We start from the raw sequence: 26628 nt of genomic DNA, 5'->3' as shown, positions 1-26628 counted from the left end.
ATTGTAGCCCCTTAGCAGCTAAGGCCTGTTGTAAGTCTCTGAAACATAAAAGTAATTCCTGAGAGTCTTTTCCCGCTATCAAAACATCATCTGTGAAATTAATAATATAAAGCATAGGCCACTGATGTCTAACGGGCTGAATGGCCTGAGCCACGAACTTTTGGCACAGGCTGGGACTGTTCTTGCAATGGCGGGCAGTTCTCGCGATGGCGGGCGGTCCGGGCGATGGTGGGCGGTCCGGGCGATNGAGGGCGGTCCGGGCGAACTGGGTAGCACTCTGGTATTCCTGCTGGAGGGGGAGTGGTTAGTGGGGGTGGGAGGCACCAACATAATCCCTGACTTAACTCTGAAAGGCTAATACCAAGGTCTAGCCTGGTTGCTCAGAGGACCTGGAAGATCCCTGGACCACTACATGTTTCTGGTATAATGAAGGTTGTGAGCTAACCAGAACTGGCAACTACCCTCATCTCCTCTGAGGAATACAAACCTGACATGTTATCTACCATACATTTAAGAGTAGTAATAGATACTTAGAAAGGCCCAGTGTTGGAAGAAACAATGCATAATTTTCAATTAAAAAGTCTACTTGCCAGTCATGGTGGCAAGTACTGCACTTGTTGCTCCAGTAGTTGGTGGGTGAAGGCAGAGGAACAGGAATTCACAGTCATCTTCATACCTACATAGCAAATTCCAGGCCAGTCTGGACTACATGCAACTCTTTCTCAAAAACCAAGCAAGGAAACAATTAAATGAAAAGTTAAATGCCCACCCTTGAAGCAAGATGTGTCACGTTTTTGGTTTCATTGTGCTTCCTTTATTGCCTTCCTTTATTGTAGAGAGAGAATATTTTGCCTTTTATTATTAGTCCATATTAGTTGTATAAAACAACGAGTTTCATGGTGACATTTTCATGCATGCATGTGTCATACTTCGATGATGTGTGGCTCCCATTGCCCTCCTTTACTCTTTTTCTCCACAGGCACCAATGTACAAGTAAACATACCTATATATAAACACATATACATAATTTAAAAGTAATAAAAATAAATCTTACTGCTACATAGTGCTACATTTATTTCTTTTCAAAACTCAATGTTGCTAAAGAGAAAAGAATAAATAAATAAATAAATGAATAAATAAATAAAGCTAGACATGTTGGTGCATGCCTTTAATGGCAGCATCTGAGATATTGAGGCAGGAAGATCTCCATGAGTCCAAGACCATGTCTGGTCAAGATAGTAGGTTCTAATCTAGCCGGGGATAACAGTGAGAGATTTTATCTCAAAAATGGACATAATACAAAAGAAAAGCAAGATAAACAAATAAAACAATTAAAGTAGTATATTGTAAAATATCTACTTACAATAGGGGAGGGATCAAAAGAGAAGAATGGGAAAATGGAATGGTCACTATTTCTCCGGTAATGTTGGTCACTTTTAGTTTTGAAAGATATTTTCCTGCACACAGATTTTTTTTTCAACAAATGTTTTTCTCTCTGCATTTTGAATGTGTCATTTCTCTGTATTTTGGTCTCTGCTATTTTTGAAGAGGAGTCAGTTATTTGCTTCATTATGATTCCCTTATACTTCATGAGTCATTTTTCTTTTGCTGCCTTCAAGACCCTTTGTCCTCTAATAGTTGTCTTTGTTGTGTGGATCACTTTATCCTTAACCTGCTCAGAGTACATTGAGCTTCTTGAAAGAGTTTCATAATTGAAAACTGGATATTTTTCATACTATTTTGGAAAATATCAGGTATTGTTTTACGAATTTGGTCTGTCTGACCTTGACTTTCTTTTTCAATCACTCCCATTATCCAAATCCTGGAGTGCTTTGTGCTGGAACACACATCCCCATTCTTACTGCTTTTTGTTCTGCAGATGGCATGACCACTTTTGATTTTTGTTCCAGCTTCTGGAGAATTTCTTCTGACAACTTAACTCTACTTTTGAGCAGCTCTAGTTACCTTTTTCATTTTAGCTAATATCCTTTTTCAATGCTAATGTCTTCCCTTTACTTCTTTGAAACTGTTATCTTCTTACTTATCATCCTTATTTCATGAGCCATTATTATCTGCAGGTTCCACATTCATAGATTCATCCAGGCATGAGTTGAAAATATTTGGCAAAAGAAGCCCCTGTATTAGTCAGGGTTCTTTAGAGTAGCAAAACTTATAGAATGAATCCCTATCTATCTATCTATCTATCTATCTATCTATCTATCTATCTATCTATCTATCTATCTATCTATCTAGTACTTATGAACAGAAGTTCTAAGAATCCAGTAGTTTTTCAGTCCACGAGATTGAATGTCTCAGCTGATCTTCCATATATGCCAGACTGAAGAAATACACTCTAATGCCAGTAAAGAAATAGACTTGTTAGGGAGGTGAGAGGAAGCAGGCAAAGAATATAGGCTTTCCTTCTTTTATGTCCTTGTGTAGGCTTCCAGTAGAAGGCTTAGACCAGAATAGAGGTGAGTTTTCCTAGCTCAAAAGATCTGGATTAAAGGTGCTTCTTCCTGTTTCAAAAATTGAGATTAGAAGTAGATTTTCTCATTTCAAGTTAAACAAATTCCCTCATAGGTGTACCCTCAATTTTAGTGTTTTAGTTAATTTCTAGGTGCAGCCAAGTTGACAACCAATTACAATGTCTACCCATTGTAAACTTGACACACAACTATATCTCCTTATGTTGTGAATAATTTCCAAATGAAAATAATAATCAGGTCATAATAACATGTAAGTATGATATAACTATGCCATGCACAATTGCTAATGTGTTATATATTTAACCAGGTCATAATTATGGCTAACATGATATATCTATATTCCCCCCTCAATCCCACAAACACATTATAAATTTAGACGAGGTAGTTGTGGTGATTTGCATAGGCATCACCCCCTTAGGCTCATATATTTGAATGTATGATTATTAGGAATTTATGCTACTTGTGAGGGATTAGGTGGCATGGCCTTGTTGGGGTAGGTGTAGTCTTGTTGGAGGAAATGTCATTAGGGTAGGCTTTGGGATTTCAGAGACCCAAGCCAGGTCTAGTGGCATGCTCTCTTTCTTCATGTTGCCTGTGGATCCAAATGCCAAACTTTCAGCTTCTCTAGCACCATGTCTGCCTGCATGCCACCAAGCTCCCTGACATGATCACAATGGACTGAAGCTCTGAAACTATAAGCCAGCCCCAATTAAATGCTTTCTTCACAGAAATAGAGTGGCAATGTCCCTTGAGGGACATTCTTTTAGTATCTCAGACTTAAATAGGATAACCATTCATGTTATCTTAATTGATGTTATATCAAATGATCAATAAATTGAGTAAAGAAAACACACATATCTATACAGATGCATTCTTAAAAATTAGAACAGAAACATTCATGTCAATTATAATTCTCATTTCTGCAACTGGTCATGTGGCCTTAACTGGTATTTATAATTAATTACCTTTCTCTACCACCCATTCTGTGTTTCCTCCACCCTTGGCAAGAACCTCACCTTTTTTCCTAGAGGAGTGACTCATACCTTCATTCCTGAAAGGTTTTTGCCCTTTGCCATCCTCCCTGGATTCAGCTGTTGTAGTTTCCCATTGACTTTAATCACAGGACAAGGTAGCACCAAGAGACACCCTAAAGGATCTCCTGTGCTCCAGACATAAACTTCCTTACTTCCATTATGAAGAAACAATCCAATTTCCTCATGCTAACCTGGACTAATTACCCTTCCTAATGTTATTTCTTTCTTAGTCAGTTGGCTTAAGGGTATCAGAAATCAGAGTGGCCAGAGGGAAGTCTGAGCTTCCAGTTCAATGGAATGTTGTGGCTCCTGGCTGGAGGGCTCCTCTCTCTGGAACCAAAACTTCTAGACAAACATAACATAAGGTCATGGGAACAGTGTGAAAATTCTTTCCTAGTGGGTCAGTTGCAGTGATAATGAGTGGGAAGATTTTCTTTTCTTTTCCTTGATTCCTGGACTCATGGATCCTGGCTACGGGAGAAACTGTGCATATATTAGACACTTATTCAAACCATATATTGCTTTCTGGAGAACCCTACTACCTCCAGGCTGCTGCCACCTAATTGGCACTATAACTATGTCTTCAAAAGGCCATTCCATTTTTCTACCAGGCTGGCTGCTTCAGGATGAACATTGTAAGACCAGCGGATTTTATGATTATTGGCCCATTGCTGAACATCTCTCTTATGAAGTGAGTTCCTTGGTCAGGAGCAGTACTGTATGGAATACCATGATGCCACCAGTACATGGCATTTTGTAAGTACATGGATGGTGGTTTTGGAAGAAGCATTACCATGCAGGAAAGGCAAATCCATAGCCAAAGTTAGTATCCATTTCAATAAGGACAAAGCATTGCCCATTCAACAGACAAAGTGGCCCAAAGTTATCAACCTGCCACCAGGTCACTGGCTGGTCATCCAGAGGAGTGGTGCCATATCTGGGGCTCAGTGTTGGTCCCAGCTGTTGGCAAATCTGGCATTCAGCAGCAGTTTTAGCCAGGTCAGCCTTGGTGAGTGGAAGTCCATGTTGTTGAGCCCATGAATAATGCTCCTCTCTGCCTCTATGGCCACTTTGTTTATGGGCATGTTGGGCAGTGACAGGAATGGCTGTGGAAGGAGGCTAATATCCACAGAATGGGTGATCCTATCTACTTGATAACTGAACTCCTCCTCAACTGAAGCCACCTTTTGATGAGCATTTACTTTAGACACAATTATATTCATATCTTTCACCCATTTGGAGAGATCTATCCACATATTTCTTCCCCAGGTGTCTTTCTCCTCAGTTTTCCAATTATGCTCTTTTCAAGTCTCTCACAAGCTAGCCAATCCATAGATGATAAATAAGTGAACAATCTCATGTCTGACCATTTCTCCTTCCTAACAAACTGTATGACAATGTATACCACCCAAAGTTCTGTCTACTGTGAAGATTTCCCTTTGCCTATGTTTCAGAGTTCTTCCAGAAAGTGGTTCTAATGCACAGTTGTCCACTTCTATGCAGTGCCTGCATAGCACACAGAACCTCCGGTAAACCGTCCCTAGTCTTCTTTTCCTCAGTCAACCGATCTTAAGGCAGCAGGTGGTATTGTAATAGAAGTAGAAACCATAGGCATTTTGGAAACTTCATGTAGCATCAGGCCTGATCATGTATATATCACTACAATTTGGTAATAGATTGCCGCTGTGTACATGCTACTTCCTGATGTGGTGGGTCAGATAATGCCCAGCTCATGATGGAAAGATCAGGTTGCCCATTGTTAAAAGTTTAGTTTCAACTAAGACCCAATAAAAAGCCAAGAGCTGTCTTTAAAGGGAGAGTAATTGTCTCCATATGGTGGTAGAGCTTTGCTTCAAAATCTCCAAACAGCATCCCTATATGCCATTGACACCTAAAGTACCAGAAGCTCTGTAGGATCATATGGTTAAAATGGTAGAGCAGCCTGAACATCAGCCTGGATCTGTTGAATAGCCTTCTCCTGTTTCACACCTATCAACTATCAGCTTTCCAAGTCACTTGGTATAGGGGCTGGAATAACACACCTAAGTGAGGAATATGTTGTTTTCAGAATTCAAATAGGTCCACAAAATGATCTGCTTCTTTCTTGGTGGTGGAATGGCCCAGATGCAATAACTTTTCTTTCACTTCACAAGGGATATCTCTGTATGCCCCACACCACTGACTTCCTAAGAATTTCACTGATACTTGAATTTTGCTTGGATTTATTTCGTATCCTCTGATACACATATGTGTTACCAATGAGTCCAAACTTGTTGCTACTTCCTGCTCATTTGATTCAATCAGCATGTCATCAATATACTGCACCAATGTGATGTTCTGTTGAAGAGTGAGACAATCAAGATCCTTTTTAACTATGCTAAAACTGCAGGCTGGAAAGTTAATGTGTTCTTGAAGTAAAACTGCAAAGTTATGCTTCTGGCCTTGCCAACTGAAAGCATATTGCTTCTGGTGTTCCTTATGGACAGGTACTGAGAAAAAGGCACTTTCTAAATAGCTATATACCATGTACCAGAAGATGCATTAACCTGCTCAATTAATGATACCACATCTGGTATGGCAGCGGCAATTGGAGTTACTACCTGATTGAGCTTTTGATAGTCAAACATGATTCTTCATAATTTCTGTCTTCTGGACTGGGCAGATAAAAGAGTTAAAGGAAGTTGTTGTAGAAACCATAATCCCTGCATCTTTCAAGTCCTTGTTGATGGCACTAATTTCTGCAATTTCTTCAGAGATGCCACGCTGGTTTTGACTTACTTTTTTCCTTGGCAGAGATAACTCTAAAGGTTCCTTTTTAGTTTTTCCAACCATACTATTCCTTACTCCACAAGTCAGGGAATCAGTGTGAGAATTCTGCCAAATTGTCATTGTATCTATACCAATTATACATTCGGGAGCCAGGGAAACAGGATGAGTTTTTGGACCCACTGTACCTACTGGAAGTCAGAATTCAGCCAAAATTCTATTAATAACCTGACCTCCATAAGCCTCTACTTTAACTGGAAGGCCACAAAGTTTCATTAGATTTCTAAGAATCAGTGCTAATTTAGAACCAGTATCCATTATCCAAAGTGTAGAGTTACCCTTATAAAAAGCCATAGACCTTCTAGGGAAGGATGGGAGATGAGGAAGAGGGAAGTTAACAGTAAAACGTTTAAGTATTTTATCAAAGTCCTTCCTTAGGGGAACTTGGCTATACCATCATTCAAGACATTCTGAGTCTGCAAACTGGCTCAAGTCTGGAAATTGAATCACAAGCCAAGATTCCCTTTGTCATGATCCAATTTAACCTTTCTTTCATTTGTTTCCTTTTTCTGCTTATACATATCAAATAAGCATTCATTTGGCAGCTTATCTATTTCATGCCTGGAAACATCAAAGTTTCATAAGAGTCATGCCATCATAAAATTCACTTTTCATGTGCTTCCAGTTACAGGTCAGGCTGATATAAACATTGCTTTGTCTATGCTGTCCTTTATGATAATTACAGTTACTTTGCCCTTTGGTAATTCAGTGCTGCCACCTGGCCCTACCTACCTCGGCATCCACTTAAACCTATTGCCTTTAATTCATCCAACCCAGCAGCAACATCTCCAACCTTATGGTCTGGCACAAGGAGAAGGGCAACAACAAAGCACTTCAAATGGGCTAGTGGCCCTTTCATTCCTGTTGTTGTTGTTGTTGTTGTTGTTGTTGTTGTTGTTGTTGTTGTTGTTCTTCTTCTTCTTCTTCTTCTTCTTCTTCTTCTTCTTCTTCTTCTTCTTCTTCTTCTTCTTCTTCTTCTTCTTCTTGTTTTTTGAGACAGGATTTCTCTGTGTAGCCCTGGATGTCCTGGAACTCACTCTGTAGACCAGGCTCACCTTGAACTTAGAAATCTGTCTGCCTCTGCCTCCCAAGTGCTGGTATTAAAGGCATGTACCACCACTGCCTGGCATCATTTTACTTCTTATAAGGATTAGTGAAGGGCATGTCTGCTGGGCTTTCTCATTGTGGAGGATTGGGTACATAGGGTACCCAGTCTAGCATACTAATTTTGTGAGCTTTAAAATCCCTTCAACACTAAGCTAAGAGATATTAGGCATCTCCAAGTTCTTTTCAGAACTTCTATTGTTTTTTGATAAATGATTCAGCCAACCATTTAAACACATTTTTGCCTCCCTTAAAAACAAACAAACAAAAATAGAAAACAAAACAAAACAACAAAACAACTGTGTGAACTTCTATCTTAAACTTAGAATCTCCAATTAAAGGGACTTGGTTAGGGTTTCCTTCCTGTGAAGAGACACCAAGACCAAGGCAACTCTCACAAAGGACAACATTTAATTGGGGCTGGCTTACAGGTTCAGAGGTTCAGTCCATTATCAAGGCAGGAAACATGGCAGCATCCAGGCAGGCATAGTGCTGGAGGAGCTGAGAATTCTACCTCTTATTTGGAAGTTAACAGGAGAAGACTGACACCCAGACATCTAGAAGAAATGTCTCAAAGCCCACCCCCACAATGACACACTTTCTCCAACAAGTCCACACTTACTCCAGAAAGGCCACACCTACTCCAACAAAACTACACTTCCTAATAGTGCTATTCTCTGAGCCAACCATATTCAAACCACCACAGGGGCCACATCAATAAACTCTGCATGTTCCAGCTTTATATTCCTTCCACCACTATCCCACACCCTTAAAATTCATTCCTATACATATTCATTGGACTTCTGCTTGAATAAATTAGGAAACTCTTTAAGCTCTTCCACAGTGTATCACACATCTTCATGGACAACACTCTGTACCCTCCTACAAGCATCTTTTGCCTTAAATTCAGGTTAGGTCCAGAAGCAACTATTGGTGGGCCCAGGGGTGGGGCATCAGTATTGTATTACCTGGCATTTTCTTCAGAGAAAGTCACTGCTGGTTTAGCAGAAAATGAATCCTTCAAAGATGAAAAAGGTAATATTTCATGTGGTGGTAGAATACATCTTCTGTTGATGGTGGGGCGAGTACTTCCTTATATGAGATAAATGCTTGAGAATTTGAGGATTTAAAGTTCTCAGGTTCTATAGAGCCTTAAACACATGCCACCCAAGTTGCAGGAGCCCATTCTTTATCAATTAATGTCCTTACTTTTACTGCTAAACTTCTCTGAGGCTAGAACTCAAATTTTCACTGTAATCCAGCCAACCTTATAATGAAGGCTTCAGTTTGACTTTCTACAACTTGAACCCTGTGACTGCTGGAAAGAAGATTCTCTTACAGTGTATACTTAGAAATGTTTAGATTATTTATGAACACTGGAGCTGGTCAAATTTATTACTGAATTGACTGTTGTCCTTCATGAATGTTATGTCCTTCTGAGATGCTAATAACTGATTAATTTTATAACAGAGCTCATTCTTTTCATTTATCAATTTATCCACAGAGGCTAGGAGTGACTGATCATCATTGCTGTTTTCCTTATTTTTCCACAAATTGTCAAAAGTTTTTTATATAGAGTTACTATGGTAGTTTGAATAGGCATGCCCCTACCTCAGTAGACTCATGTTTTAATACTTGGCCCATGGGAAGTAGCACTATTAGGAGGTGCAGCCTTATTAAAGGCGATGTGGCCTTGTTAAAGGAAGTGTGTCACCATGTAGGGTGGGGTTTTGAGGTAATATATAGCTCAAGCTATGCCCAGTGTGAAACACAGTAGTCTCCTGGCTGCCTTCAGATCAATATGTAGAATTCGCAGCTCCTTCTTCAGCACCATATCTGTCTGTACACTTCTATACCTCTTGTCATGATGATAAAGGACTGAACCTCTGAAACTGCAAGCCAGCCACAATTAAATGTTTACCTTTATAGGAGTTGCCTTGGTCATGGTGTCTCTTCATAGCAATAAAACACAAACTAAGACAGTTACCAAATCCATTACCACTCACAATTGTGAATTAGGATAATCAAATGCATTTATTTCTTTAAGTGTATAAAATAGTTCACACCATGAGTTTTTCGTACTTTCTTAACTCACAGGAGAGGCATTTGGTGAGTATGTGTTGGTAAATTGAGAAGACTATTCACTTACTCTAAGGACTCATCCATATACTTCTATTGCTCTAGAACCACTCTGGTTCCAAAAATCTGTATTAGTCTGGATTCTCTAGAGTAATAGACCCTATAGAATGAATCTTCTTTCTATATATAGGAAAGGGTTTTGTTAGAATGACTTATAAGCTGTGGTGCAGCTAATCCAACAATAGCTGGGTATGAGTGGAAAGTCCAAGAATTTCATAGTTGTTCAGACCATAAAAAAACTGGATATCTCAGCTGGTCTTCAGTATATGCCAGAATCCCGAAGAAGTAGTCTCTAATGTCAGTAAAGGGATAGACTTGCTAGTGAGGCAAAAGCAATTAGGTAAAGAGTAAAGGTTTCCTTCTTACATATACTTATATAGGTTTTCAGCATTAGGAGCAGCTCAGATTAGAGCTAGGTTTTCTCTTACATGCATGTGCTCCATGTTACAGTTTTAGTTAATTCCAGATTTCCATAGCATTTGCATTATATTGGGCATAGGGAACCCAGAGATAACTTTAAGGACAGGAAAGATGTGGGCTGGCCACATGCAAATACAATGTCATTTCATATTTTTTATATTAACGTATTGATTTTGAGTGTGAATGTGTGTTTGTGTAGACAAGCATGCGACAGGACAAATACGCAGAAGCAAAAAACAATTTGCTGAAGTCAGTTCTATCCTTCTAACACATGGGTTCCAATGACTGAGTTCAGGCAGGCATATGTGGTAGTATGAATAAAAATGGCCCCCACAGGCCGATAAGGAGTGGCACTGTTAGGTGTGGCCTTGCTGGAGTAAGTGTGCCCTTGTTCAAGGAAGTATGTCACTAGGGGTGGGCTTTGAGGTCCAGATGCTCAAGCCTTGCCCAGTGTGGCAGTCTTTTTTGACTGCTTGTGAATCCAGATTGTAGAACTCTCAGCTCCTCCTCCAACACCATGTCTGCCTGCATGCCACTATGCTTCCTTTACTCTCTTTCTCTGCTTTTCTGGTCTCTATTACCCTCCCAACTACCCTCCCCATGCCCTGAATAAACTATTCTATACTATATTGTTGTGTGGCTGGTCTCTCAGGGAGAAGGTGAAGGGAACCTGGAAGAGAATAGGGGACAGGAAACACAAAGAAGGACAGCAAGACAAGGTCCTGTTCAAGCTGACCAATTTTTATTTTTCCTACACAGGTTATATACTCATAGGAGCAGGAAGGGGATGGAGGGGGGTCACTTTGTCTCTGGGTAATGCACCTGTTCCCAGGAACAGGATATTCACTGGGTAAACAGTTCAGCAGGAAGATCAGAACAGAATGGGTTATTAGGTACCTATCCACAAGATTTATAGCTATTTGTTCTCTGCTGACTTTAGGATCTATGTCTATTTGTCCTCAGCTGGGTAGTACTTTCTCACAGAGGCCAATACTTTGTAAGTAAGCACTTATGGCTGACAAGGCAGTTAACATTCAAACAGGGTCACTTCCCACAGGAAGGGATGCCTCAACATGGGCCCACAGAGATACTCCCTTCCCCAACAACTGACTATCCATCCACCAAACATAGTCCTTTTCTCCTCCCTGGTGCTCTTGTCTGTCTCTCGTTCTCTAGTTATTAATTTTATAATCAGGACACTGGTAGGGGTAATTAATAACTCTACTGTCACCCAACAGGTTGGTCTTTGCAGCCGCCTTGTCCCTACTTACTGGGACGTCTAGGTCTAATTCACAGTATCTCTATATGGCTATTTAACTGGCACTTTAAAAACAACTCTCACTAGTGGTGTTCCCCTCCCCCTCATTCTCTCACCACTTGCTCTAGTCCTGGTTTGCAGCTGAAAAGCAGATGCCCCTTGCACCCTGCCTGGGACACTGCTTGCTGAGATGCTGTGCTGCTTTCCTGCAGCCATCTACCCCTGCCCCTGTGCTCTCTCCCTCGCATGCATGCCCACTTGAGCTCCCTCCAACTCTACCTAGGACTTCAGCCCCCCCCCCCCCGACTGCCCCTGCCCAGCCATCCTGCATTTCATGACATGCTGCTGCCTCTCTGGGAAAAGTGCACACGCAGCAGCCCTGTGCTGCTGCTGCATTCCCACAGCTGAGTCCCCAGGCCATTGTCAGCTGCCCAGCTGCTTGAGCCACTCTGACACAGGCAGGGAAATGGGCCTGCATGCCCACCTGCTCAGTCTGTGGCCTGGGCCTAAAGTCCCCATATATACTTGCTTTCTATAGCTGTTCACAGCTCACACTGCTGCTGTGGTCAGCTTTCTGATTTCTATCCATTCTGGTCCACATTAAGTTCTAATGTACTCTATTTATTATATACATTCTCAAACAAATAGTTTAACAAACACAAGTTGTCTAATTCAGATTTCTACTCTCAATCTTGTCAGAAGTCTGATATTAAAGCTTATGACAGACAGAGACTCCTAAAGCCTAACAGTTAAGCCCTCAATGTCTCAGCGACAAGAGACTGCCTGAATTGTGGTTTTATGGTCACCAAGAAATGCCACCATTGCTTTGCCCACTGCCAGGGGTTGATCTATAATGTGGATAGAACAGGATACCCTGAGAGTCAAATGTCTCATATTGTCTAAGTCAAGGTGGGTCATTTCTTATTTCACATGTATCTAAGTCCACAGCAAAAAAAGCTTTTTGTCTTCTGGGCTTGAAAGCCAGACTCATTCCGAACAAGTTGCCATGGAGACCACAATGACCTGGGAACTCTTTAGGTAGTGGACTATACATGAACTCTGTCATTTTTAATTAATACATGACTCCTAGATTATAATTTATTCTTCCCCAGATTTCTGACTACATTGACAGCTAAAGTAACTTCAGCTTGATGGCTAGAAAACAGATCTAGCTCCTTACCCTAAGGTAATCCACCACTACACATGTTCATTAATAAATTTATTACAGACTTCACGATAAACAATATACAAGTTCAGATGTGAGTTTTCACAGATATAACCTGTTACTTCCTTACCTAAATACTTCATATTTCCTCTTCTTACTCTGCCACTGTCCTAACATTATTTGAGTTCTTATAAATTTGCCTAACCCTAATAAAACATTCCATTATATGATCTAATTATATACTCACAAATTCAAATTTTAAGTTTTCCTTGATTATCTTTTAACGAAATTTAAAGTGTTTCTCATGGTGAATCTACACGGTAAGCTATCACATTCAAATATATGTTTCATTTGATTGTACTTTATAGACTTAAGGTGTTTCTCTTGCTATATGATCAATTGTATTCACAAGGTCAAGGTTTTGAGTTTCCTTTGTCTCTCAATTATAAACTTAAACTTGTTTCTTGCTATGTATATTCAGTTTCCTAGACAGAAGAATAAAACCCTTCTTGCTCCTTCTGTACCACAGAAGGATTTTATCTTCTTTAAGCTCATCTTAAAGACTATTCATGTTGTTAACAAATTTATCTCTTTTATTACTTATAAGCTACAGGAAATCCCCTCAGGTCTACCTCTCATGAACCAAATAGAATCTATCCAGATAAGTACGCCTAGCTATTTCAGAGGGTGGGATTCCTCTCCTGTGCTCTGAAACTGAGACTCAACCCTAACCACCAACACCTAAGGGTTTCAAAAGTACTTTCAAATGTACTCCTAAGAAAAATTTTCTTTCTCCCAAAGGTACTTAACTTTATTCTTTTTTTTAAAGTAACATTTTATTTTATCTCCAAGTTGTAAGGATTACCACACAAATGAAAGAGGCAATGTGGTCCCTCCATTTAAACTCTCATTTACAAAATTCTCCTAAGTTATTTAACATTCTGTGTTTTACAGTTCACTGTTCATATATGAGTTTTTTATTAGATATTTTCTTTATTTACATTTCAGATGCTATCCCGAAAGTTCCCTATACACCCCCCCCCCCTGCCTTGCACACCTACCCACCCACTCCCTCTTCTTTGCCCTGGTGTTACCCTATACTGGGGCATATAAAGTTTGCAAGACCTAGGGGCCTCTTTTCCCAATGATGACCGACTAGGCCATCCTCTGCTACATATGCAGCTAGAGACATGAGCTCTGGGAGTACTGGTTAGTTCATATTGTTGTTCCACCTATTGGGTTGCAGCCCCCTTCAGCTCCTTGGGTACTTTCTCTAGCTCCTCCATTGGGGGCCCTGTGTTCCATCCTATAAATGACTATGAGCATATTCTTTATTTTTTGGATTAACTTTTTTAATTAGATATTTTCCACATTTACCTTTCAAATGCTATCCCCAAAGCCCCCTATAGACTCCCCTGCCGCCCTACTCCTCATACTGCCCACACCCGCTTCCTGGATGGGGCATTCCAATGTACTGGGGCATATGATCTTCCCAAAACCAAGGGCCTCTCCTCCCATTGATGGCTGATGAGGCCATCTTCTGCTACTTATGCAACTGGAGACATAGCTCTGGGGGGTACTGGTTAGTTCATATTGTTTTTCCTCCTATAGGGTTGCAGACCCCTTCAGCTCCTTGGGTACTTTCTCTAGCTCCTCCATTAGGGGCCCTGTGTTCCATCCAATAGATGGCTATGAGCATCCACTTCTGTATTTGCCAGACACTGGCATAGCCTCACAAGAGAGTCAGGGTCCTGTCAGCAAAATCTTGCTGGCATATGCAATAGTGTCTGGATTTAGTGGTTGTATATGGGATGGATACCTGGGTGAGGCAGTCTCTGGATGGTCCTTCCTTCCATCTCAGCTCCAAATTTTGTCTCTGTAACTCCTTCCATGGGTATTTTGTTCCCCATTCTAAGAAGGAGGAAAGTATCCACACTTTGGTCTTCCTTCTTCTTGACTTTCATGTGTTTTGCAAATTGTATCTTGGGTATTCTAAGTTTCTGGGCTAATATCCACTTATCAGTAAGTGCATATAATGTGTATTGTTTTGTGATTGAGTAACCTCACTCAGGATGATATCCTCCAAATGCATCCATTTGCTTAAGAATTTTATAAATTCATTGTTTTTAATAGCTAAGTAGTACTCCATTGTGTAAATGTACCACATTTTCTGTATCCATTCTTCTGTTGAGGGATATCTGGGTTCTTTCCAGCTTCTGGCTATTATAAATAAGGCTGCTATGAACATAGTGGAACATGTGTCCTTATTACAAGTTGGAACATCTTCTGGGTATATGCCCAGGAGAGGAGTTGCTGGATCTTCCAGTAGTACTATGTCCAATTTTCTGAGGAATCACCAGACTGATTTCCAGAGAGGCTGTACCAGCTTGCAATCTCACCAACAATGGAGAATTGTTCCTATTTCTCCACAACCTTGCCAGCATCTGCTGTCACCTGAATATTTTGATTTTAGCCATTCTGACTGATGTGAGGTAGAATCTCAGGGTTGTTTTGATTTGCATGTCCCTGATAATTAAATGTGTTGAACTTTTTTCAGGTGCTTCTCAGCCCTTCGGTATTCCTCAGTTGAGAATTCTTTGTTCAGCTCTGTACTCAATTTTTTAATAAGGTTATTTGATTTTCTGGAGTCCATCTTGAGTTCCTATATATATTGGATATTAGTCCCCTATCTGATTTAGTGTTGGTAAAGATCCTTTCCCAATCTGTTGGTGGCCTTTTTGTCTTATTAACAGTGGCTTTTGCTTTACAGAAGTTTTGCAATTTTATGAGGTCCCATTTGTCGATTCTTGATCTTACAGCATAGGCCATTGCTGTTCTGTTCAGGTATTTTTCCTCTGTGCCCATGTCTTCCAGGCTTTTCCCCATTTTCTCCTCTATAAGTTTCAGTTTCTCTGGTTTTATGTGGAGTTCCTTGATCCACTTATACTTGAGCTTAGTACATGGAGATAAGAATGGGTCAATTTGAATTCTTCTACATGATAACTGCCAGTTGTGCCAGCACCATTTGTTGAAAATGCTGTCTTTTTTCCACTGGATGGTTTTAGCTCCCTAGTCAAAGATCAAGTGACCATAGGTGTTTGGGTTCATTTCTGGGTCTTCATTTCTATTTCATTGGTCTACCTGTCTGTCACCGTCTGTCTGTGTTTCAGAATCTTGTCAATTCCAGGCTTTTACTGTATCCACAACAGCTCCAGAGAAGCAACCTGCAGGTGCTCCAATCTATTCTCAGACACAGACACTTTTACTGGACTTGTTCCTTCCAATTTATCCACAGATGGTTCCATAGACCCTGGACATCAAGGAAACAGCCAACTCTCCTATGACAGGACTAACATCCCCATACCCATTTTCTTAGGTTTCCTAGAGACACATTGCCCCAAATTCACCAGGAAGTAGCTAAGATTATAATGACTATAATCCTGCTCCACTATCACCTCTTTCTAATCTTTCTTTTTTAATTAAACCAAAACATAAGAATGTTGCCATTTTGTCTAGGCTCTGCCTCACAGTTACCTAGCAACAGCCAGGTATATCTGACTCTCTACAAAAGGGGCTGCCTGCCCCCTCCTCTCTTGCTTTCTCTCGCTTGTTCTGTCCTCTTCCCCTTTAACCCTTGTCTCTAAATTTCCCCTCTTTCTCCATGTGCTCATGGTTGGCCTCCATTCCTCTACCTTTTCTTTCTACCTTTCTCTGTCTCTACTACCCTCTCAATTCTCCTCCCCATGCCTTGAATAAACTCTATTCTATACTATACTCTTGTGTGGTTGGTCCCTCAGGGGTAGGGATGCCTTAGCATGGTCCTGCAGAGGCACCCCTTCCCCTACAGCTGACTCCACATCCACCAAACATATTTCTTTTTTCCTTATATTTTTTTATAAAACACAACAGTAGACCCATCCATCTCTCCCCTCAAGTATTCTTCTCTGAAATATTTCTTAAGATTGACTTTTCTCTGGTTTTGAATTTTAAATATAAACTGCAAACATAGGACTGGCTACATTAGTGATACTAATGTTTATTTGTTTTTATTCAGTTCCAAAGAACACACCCAGAAATTGTTTCTTAGACTAGGCAACCTGAAGCTCTTTACTTATCTGCTGTAAAAACCCTGATCACCTGATCAGTATAATATTTGTTGTACTGTTATACCTACTACATGTAGCAATCAGTAGTAGACACTCCAAGTTTTATTACAGGGAACCCAGTAGAGATGACCACTTAGACACAGTTTATAGCCAAATGAATGTCTTTATTCCAGCTAATTGGGACTATACTCAGATATTCAGGGACCAGTTATGGCACCTAGTATCTAGTGCATGAGATTTTGAAGGCAAAGTTCTCACTTCACAGTTGCAGTGGGGTACTTCTTGCAAGCAAACAGTTTAACAGAAGGTAAGGTATTTTAGCTGGAGAATGTTGTGAACAAGAAGTCAGTTTAACAGAAGTTAAGATATGCAAGCTAGGGCATCTTGTCTTCAGGTTCTCAGAGTGGAGTTGGGTAATTTTCCATAGGCTTCTTATTCAGGATATCAAATCCCAGCCAAGCCTAAAATGGCCTTAGTAAAAATACAAGATGGAGGAATTGCTGTACTGTCTTGACCTGTCACAGTTTCACATAATTAAGCCATCTTTTCTTCTGTAAAAATATACATCAGCACAGCCTTCAAAAGTTCTCAGGAAAATTAAGAATAGATAACCTGTAACGGGAGCTGGCACATAAATGATTATTATATTCTACTTAAAAGAAGAAATCCACTATTTTAAAGCTTTCACGTTGTGATAATACATGGAAAACCAAAATCTATCCAGATTGTTTTTGTTTGTTTTGTTTTGTTTTGTTTTTATGGTTTGCTTTTCTACGTTTCTTCCCTTAAATTGAAAATAGAAAATTTCTCAAACAGTATTACCTGATTATAGTTTATCCTCCATCTATTACTCCCAGTTCTTCTCTGCCTTCATTCCCCTCTGGTTTTACTCCTTTTTTCTCTATTAGAAAAAAAAAATAGCCTTCTAAAAGATAACAACCAAACACGACAAAATAAAATAAAGCAAGATGAAGCAAAAAACATCATATTGAAGTTGGATAACCCAGCAGGAGGAAAAGACTCCTGAGAGTAAACACAAGACTCAGAAACCTACTTGCTCTCACATTCAGGCATCCCATGAAAATACTAAGCTAAAAGCTGTAATGTATACATAGACTTTGAGTTCACATGTGCTTTCACCTGTTGATTTAAAGAGCTTTGTTCTCCTGGTGTCTTACAGTCATTCTGCTTCCTCTTTCTTGGGATTTCCTTAACTCGGAGAGGAGGGATTTGATGATGACCTCCCATTTAGATTCTACCTCCTGGTAATATCTAGCTTTGTGTCTCTGAATCTTTTCCCATCTGCTGCCAGAGAAAGTCTCTCTGATGATGGCAGAAAAAACGTATCTATGCGTATAGTAGAATATCATTAGGAGTCATTTTATTGTTTCTTTTTCTGTCCGGTAGTATTTGGTTTTACCTTAGGTCTCTGGGCTATCTAGTCTCTGGTTCTTAGTTATACGAGCAATGCCATTTAAGGGTTGCTTCTTGCAGAGTGAGCCTTAAATCAAATCAGACATTGATTGATTTCTCCCGCAAGTTCTGTGTTCCCATTGCCCTAGAATATTTTGCCGACAGGTCAGATTGTGGGAAACGATTTTGTGGCTGGGTTGGTGTCCAGGTTTTAATTTCAGTAACTGCAGAACACCTTCACACAGCAAAGAGACTAGAATGAAGGCTCCATGTAGGCACCATTTCAACTTCTCCATGTTCAACAAATTGTACAGGTGTTGCTTTTGAAAATGGGGCCTTGCTGTCAGTTTGTTGAGAGCAACCTTTTGTCTTAGCAACAGTCTCCGTTTTTTGGGATGTTCTGTTCAGGAATGTATTCGACGCTTTACCTCATGTTCTCTTCTACCAGGTTCAGTGTATCTGGTTTCATGTTATCTTTGATTCCCTTGGACTTGAGGTTCATGTAAGGGGACAGATAATGTTCCATTTGCATTCTTCTACATGCAGACATCCAGTTTAGCCAGCACCATTTGTTGAAGATGCTCCCTTTATTCCAGCGAGTATTTCTGGCTTCTTTTTCAAATATCAGGTATCTATCTATCTATCTATCTATCTATCTATCTATCTATCTATCTATCTATCTATCTGGATTTGTGCCTGTTTCTTCACCTGGATTCCACTGTTCGACATGCCTGTTTTGGTCACTAATCATTTGGTTTTGATAACTATAGTTCTATGTTGTACCTTGAGATCAGGATTGGTGAGACCTTGACTAGTTCCTTTATTGATTTGGATTGTTTTAGCTATCCTGGATTTTTGTTTTTTCATATGAAGTTGAGAATTGCTCTTTAAGTGTTGGAATTTTGATGGGGATTGCATTGAATCTGTAGATTATTTTTGGTAAGATGTCCACTTTCATTATGATAATTCTACTGATCCATGATCATAGAAGACCTTTCCATCTTCTGATATCTTCTTCAGTTTCTTTCTTTAGGGACTTGTTATTGTCATACAGATCTTTCACTTACTTGGTTAGAGTTGGGTGGTGTTTTCCTAGTTTCTTTCTCAGTTCATTTGTTGTTTGTATCTAGGAATTTCCTTAAGTTAACCTTGTATCCAGCTATTTTGTTGAAAATGTTTATCAGTTATAAGAATTTCCTGATGGAATTTTTAGAGTTGCTTAATTATACTATCTTGTCATCTGCAAATAATGAAATTTTGATTTTTTTCATTCCAATTTGTGTTCCTTCGATCTCCTTTAATTGCCTTACTGTTCCAGCTAGAACTTCAAATACTATATTTAGTAGACAAGGAGAGAGTTGATAGTATTGTTTTCTTCCTGATTTTAGTTGAATTATTTTGAATTTCCCTCCATTTAAGTCAATATTGGCCATGAACTTGGTGTAAATTGCCTTTATTGTATTGAGGTATGTGCCTCGTATCCCTAATCTCTATATTTTGTCAAAAGCCTTTTCTGCATCTAATAAGATTATCATGTGATTTTTTTTCTTTCAATTTGTTTCTGTGGTCAATTACACTTACTAATTTTCATATATTGAACCATCCTGCATCTCTGAAATGATGCCTACTTGATCATGGTGGATAATCCTTTTGATGTGAGCTTGGATTGGGTTCACAGATATTTTATTATTTTTGCATCTATGCTCATAAGGGAAATTGGTCTGTAATTCTCTTTCTTTCTAGAGACTTTATAGACTTTATATGGTTTTATATCAGGGTAACTGTAGCCTTATAAAATGGATCTGGAGATGGTCTCTCAGTGTCTATTGAGTGAAATAATTTGAATATTGGAATTATCTTCTTTGAAAATCTAGTAGAATTCTATATGAGAACCATCTGGCCCTGTTTTTTTGGGGGGGGGGCCTGGAAGGATTTTTTCTTTCTTTCTTTTTTATTGGATATTTTCCTTATTTATATTTCAAATGTTTCCCCCTTTCCAGGTCTCCCCTTCAAAAAACCCCTATCCATCTCCCTCTCCCCTGCCTTTAGGAGGGTGCTCCACCACCTACCCATACACTCTTGTCTTCCCGCCGTGGCATTCCTCTACACTGGAGCATGGAACACCCTTAGGCCCAAGGGTCACTCCTCCCACCGATGTCTAACAAGGCCATCCTCTGCCACGTATGTGACTGGAGCCATGGGTTCCTCCATGTATATTCTTTGGTTGGTTGTTCAGTCCCTGGGACCTCTGGGGGAGGTCTAGCTGGTTGACACCTTTGCTCCCCATATGGGGCTTCAAACTCCCTCAACTCCTTCAGTTCCTTCTCCAACTCCTCCACTGGACTTCTCCATTGGACTAGATTACCTCACTCAGGAAGATATTTTCAAATTCTATCCATTTGTCTGTGAATTTCATGAATTCTTTGTTTTTAATAGCTGAGTAGTATTCCATTGTGTAAATGAACCACATTTTCTCTATCTATTTCTCTGTTGAGGGACATCTGGGTTGTTTCCAGCTTCTGGCTATTATAAATATGACTGCTATGAACATAGTGGTGCATGTGTCCTTATTACATGTTGGAGCATCTTCTGGGTCTATACCCAGGAGTGGTATATCTGGTTCCTCAGGGCCTACTATGTCCATTTTTCTGAGGAAATGCCAGACTGATTTTCAGAGTGGTTGTATCTGCTTGCAATCCTACCAGCAATGAAGGAGTGTTCCTCTTTTTCCACATCCTCTTCAGCATCTGCTCTCTCCTGAGTTTTTTTTTTTTTTAAGATTTATTTATTTATTATATGTAAGTACACTGTAGTTGTCTTCAGACACTCCAGAAGAGGGCGTCAGATCTTGTTATGGATGGTTATGAGCCACCATGTGGTTGCTGGGATTTGAACTCCAGACCTTTGGAAGAGCAGTCGGGTGCTCTTACCCACTGAGCCATCTCACCAGCCCCTCTCCTGAGTTTTTAATCTTAGCCATTCTGACTGGTGTGAGGTGGAATCTCAGGGTTGTTTTGATTTGCATTTCCCTAACTACTAAGGATGTTGACTATTTCTTTAGGTGCTTCTCAGCCATTCGAGTTTCCTCAGTTGAGAATTCTCTTTTTAGCTGTGTTCCATATTTTAGGGTTATTTGGTTCTCTGACGTCTAACTTCTCGAGTTCTTTGTTTATATTGTATATTAGGCCTCTATCAGATGTAGGATTGGTGAAAATCTTTTCTGTTGGAAGACTTTTAATGAAAGCTTTTCTTTCACTAGGGGTTATAGGTCTGTTTACATTGCTTAGATGATCTTGTTTTAGCTATCAAGTAAATTATCAATTTCTTTTAGATTTTCCAATTTGGTACAACGTAGGTTTTAATGTGTTTCCTTATGATTCTCTGAATTTCCGTGTGTCTGTCCCAGTTTTTTTTCTGATTATATTAATTTAGACATTCTCTATCTTTTAGTTAGTTCAGAGGTTTAGGGTTTGTATATATTTGTCAGCTCTTTGCTGACAGGTCCAGGTGACAGAAGAGAACCTGATCCAGCAGGGTCTGTCCTGTGCTTAGTGGGATGGCAAGTTTCCACTGCCTAAAAGAAACACACTGAGACTGGGATTTTTGTCAAAGCAGGAACTCACTTTATTAAACTAGGCACTTGCTTATACAGAGAAGGCAAGGAGGTGGGGATAGGAGTATGGGGTGAGATGATGTATGGGGTGGTTTGAGATGATGAGGGGTTTGGGTTAATCTCACAGAGCCTATAAGAAATTTATACATCAGTGGTAGCTAGGCAGAGGCAGTCTCATTCAGGTTGTTAGGTCATGCTGAGTCATTCTCAAGCTAATTACAGGTCAGGCTAGGGTTTGTCCTCAAGGGCCAAACTAAGACCAAGTAGGGTCCAACATATCTTGTTTACATCCTCAAAGAACGAGGTCTTTTTTTTTCCATTGATAGTCTGTATTATTCTCTTTGTTTCTATTTTCAGCCCCTTACTTTGATTATTTCTTGCCATCTACTCCTCTTCAGTGGATTTCTTCTTTTTGTTCTAGATCTTTCAGGTGTGCTTTTAAGTTGCTAGTATGAGATCTCCGAAAAAATTAAATGTAAGCACTTAGTGCTATAAAATTTCCTCTTAACACTGTTTTCATTGTGTCCCATAAGTTTGAGTATGCTGTGTATTAATTTTTAATGAACTCTAGAAAGTTTTAATTTTTCTCTTGATCCAGTGGTCAATTAGTAGCGCACTGTTCAGTTTCTAAACCTTTTAAAGCTTTTTGTTGTTTCTTTCATTGATATCCAGCTTTAAACCATGGAGATTTGATAGGACGCAAGGAGTTATTTCAAATTACTTCTATTTATTGAGACTTGCTTTGTGTCTGAGTATGTGGCCAATTTGGAAAAAGTTTTGTGAGATGCTAAGAAGGTTTATTCTTTTGTGTTTGGAGGAATGTTCTGTAAATATATGCTAGGCATATTTTGTTTATAATATCTGATAGCTCCAGCATTTCTTTGTTTAGTTTTTGTCTGGACGACTTGTCCATTGGTGATAGTGTGGTATTGAAGTCTCCCACTATCAGTGTGTGAACATCAATATGTGATTTAAGTTAGTAGTGTTTCTTTTACATATTTGTGTCTGTAAGACTTTCGTGGGGAACCCTCCCCACTTTAGTCTCGAGAAGGCGATGCCCAAAAACCATGAATAAACCATCTTGATGTAAAAACACGAGGTAGTTTAATGGTGGAGCTCCGGGATGATGTGTACCTCATGCAGGAGACAGAGGCACCGACCTCGTGGCCTGAAAGCTAGGGCTTTTTATAGGGGGAGGGGTTGGGGCTAGCAAGAATTGGCACAGTTACCCGTGATTGGCTCATTTAAACTCAGCAGAATGACAACACATTTGCAGAATGGTACATACAAAGGCAGGAATGCTAGGAAACCTGAGGGGCGGGTTAGTGGAACATTTGGTTCAGTCCCAGAAATGTTCCAACAATGGCCTGCCTGGGCGTGCCCAGGCTTGTCTCCCTGTGTTCTCCGCCTCAGGCTTCCAAGCTTACAAACTACTATTTCTCTGGACATAAGTTGCATGAATCCCAGGCCTTAAATTTCATTTTAAAATTCATTTCCCTTCATGTCCACTTGGGATTGGTGCATAGATGTTAAGAATTGAAAGGTTATCTTGATAAGTATTTCCTTTGATGAATTTTAGAGACTTTCTCTATCTCTTTTGATTAATTAGATGTCTGTTTTATTAAATATTAGATTAGCTACATCAGCTTGCTTCTTAGGTCATTTTGCTTGAAAAATCTTTTTTACTCTGAGGTAATATCTACCTTTGATGCTGAGGCGTATTTCTTGTATGTAGCAGAAAGATAGATCCTGTTTTCATATCCATTATGTTAGTTAGTCTGTGTCTTTTTGTTGGAGAATTGGTATCTTTGATGTTGAGAAGTATCAATGACATATGATTATTAATTCCTGTTGTTTTGTTGTTAGTGGTGGTGGTCGTGTGTGTTTCTTGTTTTGATTTTGCTGGTATAGGATTATTTATTTTCTTTGTTTTCATGGATGTACTTAACCTCCCTTGGTTGGAGTTTTCCTTCTATAAGGAAGGATGTGTTGATAAATTTTGTTTAAATTTGACTTTATCATGGAATATGCCATTTTCTCCATTTATGGCAATTGAAGGTTTTGCTATGTATAAAAGTCTTATCTGGCCTCTGTGGTCTCTTTATAGTCTGCAGTACACCTGTCCAGATCCCTTTGGATTTTAGAGTCTCCATTAAGAAGTCAAGTATAATTTTAATAGGTCTACCTTTATATTTTACTTGATTTTTTTCTCTTGCAGATTTTAATACTCTTTTTTTGTCCTGTATGTTTGATGTTTTGATTACTATGTGCTGAGGAGAATTTATCATCTGGTCCAAATTATTCTGCATTCTGTATGTTTCTTGTATTTTTATAGGCATCTTCTTCAGGCTAGGACATTTTTCTTGTATGATTTTGTTGAAAATATTTTCTGATGGCTTGAGCTGGGATTCTCCTCCTTTTTATATTTCTAAATGCTTGCTGGTATTGGAGGCTGGGATACTGGGATGAGTTGTGGTAAGTACTTTTGGAGAATGTTCCGTTGGGAATGGGGTCACAGAGGAAAGGGAGACTACAGCAGTTTTCCTGATACAAAGCTGAGAATGACATTGGGAGGACTGGATCTTCGGAGCAGCAAGAAAGATGTGTGTCCACTTTCAGCATACTTGTTGCCCTTGAAGGAGTAGCCCTTGGGTTAGCCATGGGTGCCTATTGAGATTGGGATTTAGGATAAAGCAATGAGTTTTGGCGAGGATGGTTATAAGGATAAGAAATGTGGGATCTATAAAATGATAGGAGCAGGAGGGCAGAGAAGGTTTCCATGGGTGTTATGCGAGAATGAGACTGGGAGTTTGGAAGGAGAGAGAGAGAGAGAGAGAGAGAGAGAGAGAGAGAGAGAGAGAGAGAGAGAGAGAGAGAGAGAGAGAGAGAGAGAGACCACAGGGAATGGGAACGGGGTGAGGAGGCAGCAGAGAAGGCTGCCATGAGTGCTCTGCTGTAAAGCTGTGGATAAGACTAGTGATTGACAAGAGTTGGTCAGTAAAGTTCCATAGGAAGGAGAGCAGGTGATAAAATAAGGGGATGGTTATGTGACCAGGGAGAGAGAAAGGTAAGTGTTTGGGTGGAAGATTAGGGGTCAGAACTGACCATCTGTGCATAAGTTCAAATAGCAAGATGGAAAGACAAGGGCCAATGGTATGACCTTTATCCAATTGAGGTAAAGTTCTTGTGAAAGTTTTTTTTAAGAATGTTTTTAAGAATGTTTTTTAAGGAGTGACTAGTTTCTATTTGATCTTTCCTGAGTGTTGGGAATGGTATGGAATATAGAAATGACAAGGGATGTTGAGGGCTTTGGTTAAGTTTAGGAAATCTGGGAGGTGAATTCAGGGCCATTTTTTGAGTTTGACGAAGTGGGGATTACAAAGTAGGGAATGGTTTCCCAAAGGAAGAGGTCCAAGACTCTCTGGACCCCCTTTTTTTTGGTTGGGGGAAATGCCTCCGCCCACCCTGAGAAGATGTCCACCAAGACCAGAAGGTTCCTAACATGTTTGATGGTAAGCATGTGTGTAAAGTCATGTTGCCAGCCAGTTCCAGGAAAAGAGCCTCTTGCTTGATGAGTAGGAAAGGCAGGGGCTGCAATAACTAGAGTTGGCATCTGATATTTGACAGAGTTTACAAGAGGTTATAATAGTCCTTAAAATAGATAAGTACTCAGGTGGGCCTTAAAGAAGAGAGACAAGGCTTCAGATGAAACAGTCAGTGTAGATAAGACAGAATTTGTCCAGTGTCTAGGGGTGTGATTTGAAGATGTGGGTTATTCACCCTGTTGGCTAGGTTATTTCCCTTAGAAATGATAGAATAGCCAGTTTGGTAGAAGTGGTGGTAAACAATTCCTATAGCTGTGGAGTGATGGGAGGCCTTTAGAATGGCCATAATTTGGTGTGAGTTGGTTATTGATCCTCCCTTTGTTATAAGTAGTCTGCTCTCTTTCCCAGGTGGCAGCATGGGAGAGAATGATGTGGAAAGCATGTTTGGAGTCTGTGTATATGTTTAGGGGTTGTCCTTGTGACAATTGGAAGGCATAGGTGAGAGCTATAATTTTAGTAGTATGGACAGGGAGGACTATGCCTCAACTTCCTCAATATCTGACATTATGGCATAGCCAATTTTGGGGTCCCATCATGTAAAAAGGAGCTGACATCTGTGTACCAGGAATAGATGACCTGAGGTAATGTGGTCTCCTGTACGTGTGAGGGATAGTGCAGTAGATTCTCTAAGATTTTAATGCAAAAATAAGATTTTAATAAGAATAAGAATAAGTGGTCTCCATTTGGTTAGGGAAGAAGATTTGAGATATTGAAGGGTGAGCATGATTGGAAAGTATGTGTGGCATTTTATACTAGAGAGAGAGAGAGAGAGAGAGAGAGAGAGAGAGAGAGAGAGAGAGAGAGAACTTAGGGTGGGGTTCAATCCTTTATATATTAAAAGGTGGGGCCCAGAGCCCGGGAGTCAAAGCCGGTTGTCAACCCAGTCCTCTCCCGCAGTCGCCTGCCTCTTCTTTTTTCGCTTTCAACATTACAGATGCTGCTGTGTCCTTCGCCAAGGACTTCTTGGCCGGTGGAGTGGCCGCGGCCATCTCCAAGACAGCGGTAGCACCCATCGAGAGGGTCAAGCTGCTGCTGCAGGTGCAGCATGCCAGCAAGAAAATCACGGCAGATAAGCAATACAAGGGCATTATAGACTGCGTGGTTCGTATCCCCAAGGAACAGGGAGTCCTGTCCTTCTGGCGTGGGAACCTGGCCAGTGTCATCAGATGCTTCCCCACCCAGGCTCTCAACTTTGCCTTCAAAGATAAATACAAGCAGATCTTTCTGGGTGGTGTGGACAAGAGGACCCAGTTCTGGCNNTACTTTGCAGGGAACCTGGCATCAGGTGGTGCCGCTGGGGCCACATCCTTGTGCTTTGTGTACCCTCTTGATTTTGCCCGTACCCGTCTAGNAGCTGATGTGGGCAAAGCTGGAGCTGAAAGGGAATTCAAAGGCCTTGGTGACTGCCTGGTTAAGATCTACAAATCTGATGGGATTAAGGGCCTGTACCAAGGCT

The 26628-nt window shown here is 40.2% G+C and overlaps 1 pseudogene; it reads left to right on the top strand.

Moving 5' to 3' along the window:
- Positions 1-206: 206 nt before the first annotated feature.
- Positions 207-26628, top strand: part of LOC110313746 — a 47562-nt pseudogene continuing 21140 nt past the window's right edge.

This window comes from Mus pahari, chromosome X (genome assembly GCF_900095145.1).
Source record: "Mus pahari chromosome X, PAHARI_EIJ_v1.1, whole genome shotgun sequence".
Classification (NCBI taxonomy): domain Eukaryota; kingdom Metazoa; phylum Chordata; class Mammalia; order Rodentia; family Muridae; genus Mus; species Mus pahari.
Note: the sequence above shows the minus strand (reverse complement) of the source record. Positions and strands in the feature narration are given on the sequence as shown.